Here is a 4835-nt window from a genome sequence, read left to right as displayed (position 1 = left end):
CCGCCTTTCTATTAGTAAAGGACCCGTGGTGAGAGACCACGACCGGTCGTCCAAGTCTACACCGAATGTATCAGCCATATCTATTTACTGAGAATAATGTAACAACTCCTCCACAAACGCTTCTACAACTGACGTCTTCTTTATCCTGGTTTTTTCCTCTTGGTGGTTTTGGATAAGAGTTGAAAAGTCCAAAAGGTCAACTGATGACCTTTGCGTTACTTGGTATGATTGGGTTTTAGCGGATGATGTCGGTATGCAGCTGGGGAGCGAATTCGACAGGAAGAAGGTAAAAGGTCTTGCTTTGCGGTTCACACCTTCACTTCAGTATCATTACAGTCCAAATGGCTTTCACTTGTCACTGTAGCGTTCGAATGTCAGGGGTAATACCCCTGTTTCAGCACCTGAGGCGGTGCGTCAAGCGCCGCCTCTTTCTCATCATATATTGTGACAAATGGTAAGTGTGCAGTGCTCCTAGCTCTCTCCCCCAACAAAAGAGCTCTATGACACTGTGCTTTCTGTGGTTTCTTTCGTTTTTTTACAGTGGAGAAAGGCTGGTGGGAGGCCCAGCCGTGGTCGCCCACCTGGCGGGTGCGGCCCATCTAACCCGTTACTGGGAGGGTCGCCAGGTCGGGCTGCTGTTGCAGTCCGACTACCGGGACGCCTTGGAGCGTATTAGGACCCTGTAAGTAAGCACTGCTCTGTCTACATGTATATTTACCCCCCCCTCGTTATAGCGATACTTACTTGTTTCGTATCCTCTTGTCTTACCCTGCTTTCGTATTCGTGACACTAATAGTGTTTGTGTGCGCTCATGTTTGGTTTTACAGATGATGATGTATGAAGGTCTGGAGCTGCCGTCTTCGGGATGTGCCATTTGTTGCAAAATTATTTGTAAGTACTTGTAACAGGCGTAGTGTAGTAACTGTGTGTGTAGTGTAGTAACAGTGTGTAGTGTTTTGTGATGGTCCTGTGCTATAGCAGTCGTAATGTGTTTTGTGATGGTCCTGTGCAGTCGTAATGTGTTGGGCTACTGCAGTACACTGCATGAAGGGGTATGTGTGGGTGCTTCGACACATTCTCGTGCTTCCTAAACCCTAGATATGTGTATAGCACTATAACCTAGATGTGTGTGTGTGTGTGTGTGCCCGCGCATGCGTGCGTGTGCGTGCATTGTGTTCTCTTCTACAGACTCATCCAAGTCCATTTAAATAAAAGTGCATTATAGTAAACAGTATTGTGTTTTGTTACAGTGAATATGTGGGGAATGGTGGATATGCCTTAGTGTGACTGGATACCTGCGGGTTGTGACTCTTTGCTGGTCACTCTGGATTCTCCAGTAAAGATTCGGTGCAGTGCAGAGGGGATTTGCGGTGCGTAGCAACACTGCTTCACTGTGACACCCTTCAATAATTGTTTTGATGCATGATACCGCGGGCGGAGCCGGTTGATTCTAACTGTATCCTGATCAAAATAGAAATTTGCATCTAATGGACCTGCATGGACAGTAGGCATTTCCCTAATCGGCCGGGCGAAAAATTCGCCGAAAACAGTGGTTTTGAAGAAATTACCCATCTTTTCGCCGAATTTTCAAAAATTCGCATGTTGAATTCGCCGAAAACCGATGCTTCAGTGCTTCAACAGGGTGTATGTAAAAAATGTACATGACGTAATGGGAACGGTGACTTCAAGTACTATGTTGAGCCGAATTCTGATCTTGGAGCTCATAATATGGCCGAATTTGAACATTCTCTTAAGGGCATGCTCTGTATGGGCAACTTGTCAGTGCACATCTACGATGTGTGAATAAAACGAGTGCATGGCACGTGAACTAACTTGTTTGCTGCACATCTGCGAAGTGCGAATCAGGGAGTAGTATAATGACACGTGTACTAGTACACCTTGTGTTGCACTGCGTCTTTTCCACACGCATAGGACCACTGAAGGTCACAAGCTCCGCGTGCGTATGCACGCATGCGCAATATGTCACTGCATGCAATGCACATCTACGATGTGCAAATCAGGGAATAGTACGTATTTTACTACTCCCCGGTGCGAATGCACCGAACGTGCACGTTCGCCACGGAAAAGAACCTTTATGGCACATTTATGGCATGCCAGGGGTCAAAGGTCAAACTCTGGGGGGTCCCGGGGCCAGACCAAGCACGACCGACACAGTGTGCCTTATTTGGCCCAAAGGTCAAAGGTCAAAAAGTGGGCCAGAACCCGCCCCGCACTTACTACTGTCGTTACACTGGGCTGAATCGTCTGCTGACAAAGACATTCAGCGTGGCCACCTGGTAAAGTAGCCAAAAAAGTTTTGAAATTCCAGCTTTGAAATGTAGTTTCGGTTGAAAAGTAAGAACCCAATATGGTACAGAGTGAAACATTGTCGGTATCCAAAACAAATTCCACAACACGTTCCAGGGGCTCGTTGTGGACGTTATCCTTGATAAGTACAGTGGTTCGCGGACTGAAAGCTAATCTCAGTGGAACGTCGCCATAAGGATAGGACGGATAGATCATTCGGCTAAGGCTTTCACTGGCATCTGCAGTTCGTGATTCAAGGGGTTCAGGTATCTCGACAACGTATACTCCGACAGAGGTCATAGCAAACCAGGACATTAGCGAAATGCAGAACATTGTAAGGAAACACTTTGAAATCCGTACGTCCATACCTGAATCTATCTCCTCCCTGTCAGAGCTGGTTTCACGTTCAGAAATGCAGATGCAACGTAAATGTAGGGCACTGATGTGCTCTTCAGTTCCCCATGTAGGGAAGCGGTTTTTCTTACGATAGGCACGACTGAAGCAATAGGGAACCAGAACTCACTGGTCTTTTAGAGACGAACTATGATAAGAGCTGAGACGACTTGAGAGCTAGTCCACTGTTTCAAGGCACTTAGCTAGCTTTGCACCTAGAATAAAAGGAGAACAGAGCAGGAAACCATTCTCGCCGTTGCTGTGCGAACCAGCAACCCGTCTCACACACTCCTTGAAATGTGCTGCATGCTTTGTACTGCACGGTACGTTCAAATTCGCTCGCTTAGACTAGACCTACTGCGATGGTAATTTCGCGGGACAGGCGTCTAAGCCTGAATCCACGCCAACTGTTCTGGTCTGGCGCTTTGTTTAGGCCATTGACAATAATGCAATTGCCCCAGTTCTACGGTACATGTTCAGTACAAGTACGCGTCCTGAAAACGAAAAGATTGTGGTCAACAAACGCCACGAGTAACAGATGGAGGTCAACTGATTCCATCTGTTCTCGTTATAGACGTGATAAGCAGCATATTCGGGCGGGTCGACCATATGCCCAGCTGATGGCCTATGTACGGTGTCGCGTGTCCTTCGCTTTGCTCAGGGCAGTTAATCGCCCAGTTAATGCGATGAGGGAGTTGGCCATTATGGAGAGCGGCTTGAGTGGTCTCTGCATGGTGATCAGGTAGCGGCGCTTCATCACCGACACCGTTTTTTGTTTTTGTTTTTTGTTTTGTTTTGTTTTTCGCAGGTATTGCATTATGAATTGGTTGGGTAGATAGTTTCGGGTTCGTTATTGAATACAAATACTTCACGAACCTCGATTATGGAACGAAACAAGACTTGTCAGGAGTAATACTACTTGCTTTCGTGGAGTGTGGATGGTGAACTGTTCGTGCTATGGCCTGCAAGCGTCGTGTGGTCTCGTCGTTTCAAATGAAAAGCCTATTACTACTATTTGACGGACCTATTGAAGATGGCAACAACGACTTATGACTTCTCCTGGACCAGGAAACCTGCCATTGATCTGAGGAATGATGCGATCTGCTGCTCGGAGTATAGCGTTAGACGCCAACCCTGCAGTCAATATCTGGATGGATACGTCGCCTCAGCAGCCCGCAGTTCTATGTCGAACCCAGCAGCCTTCCTTTCTCCTAGCGTTGGCTGAATTTCAATTATCGAGGTTCGTGAAGTATTTGTTTGGTGCAGTTAGCAACCTTCAGATGTGACGTTAGACGTCCGTGATGATTTGTGGGCTTTCACTTGGCGTCTGCTTTTCACCTATCTCTGTCATGACCTCAGTACTCTTTGTGACGTATAAATTAGCGCAACCTATTCCTGTATACATATCCTTCTCATTGTGATTGATTTAGTACTGTTGTGTTTGGTAGGGTTCATAACACCTCCATTCTGCACTATTCCTTTTGTGTTGATTTGTCACATATGTGAGTTAGTTGAGTGTTTACACCTTGCGCCGGCATCTTCTCTCTAAAATAGCATTATTCAGCTTAACCCCTTCATTCCACAACTGCTTCTCCTCTGATGAGTTCCCCGTCAACTTTATGGAACGAAACAAGACTTGTCAGGAGTAATACTACTTGCTTTCGTGGAGTGTGGCTGGTGAACTGTTCGTGCTGTGGTCTGCAAGCGTCGTGTGGTCTCGTCGGGTCAAATGAAAAGCCTAATACTACCATTTGACGGACCTATTGAAGATGGCAGCAAAGAAGTCTGCTGTTGTTATACCGTGTTGTGTTGTTGTTTTGTGAAAAGAAGAAGGACAACATGTTTCGAGTTACGACGAACTGTCCACCAACGTAACCAGATCTTATACAGTCAGCGAGTGCGACAAAATGGCATAAATCTGACAAAGAGTACTGAGACATTAGTTATACCTCGTAAAATGTTGTCCTTCTTCTTTTCACAATTATTTAATTGGCTCACCATCCGAGTTAAATTTTGTGTTGGTTTTGTTCTCTTTTTCCTTTGCTTTCTTTATTCTGTTCATATTTTGTGTTAGCAGATTCTCACCACTTTCTGGAGTCAGGTTCTGCGCGCAGTCACCGGTCTTCACACGTCCA

At 46.1% G+C, this 4835-nt stretch overlaps 1 long non-coding RNA gene across 1 annotated transcript; it reads left to right on the top strand.

Moving 5' to 3' along the window:
* Positions 1 to 329: 329 nt before the first annotated feature.
* On the top strand, positions 330 to 1223 carry LOC135825558 (uncharacterized). The gene is made up of 4 exons (XR_010555078.1): positions 330 to 454; positions 542 to 682; positions 828 to 891; positions 1189 to 1223. It is a non-coding gene; the product is annotated as an uncharacterized LOC135825558 (long non-coding RNA).
* The last annotated feature ends 3612 nt before the right edge of the window (positions 1224 to 4835 follow it).

Source organism: Sycon ciliatum, chromosome 10 (assembly GCF_964019385.1).
Source record: "Sycon ciliatum chromosome 10, ocSycCili1.1, whole genome shotgun sequence".
Taxonomy (NCBI): domain Eukaryota; kingdom Metazoa; phylum Porifera; class Calcarea; order Leucosolenida; family Sycettidae; genus Sycon; species Sycon ciliatum.
This window is presented reverse-complemented; position numbering and strand designations above follow the sequence as displayed.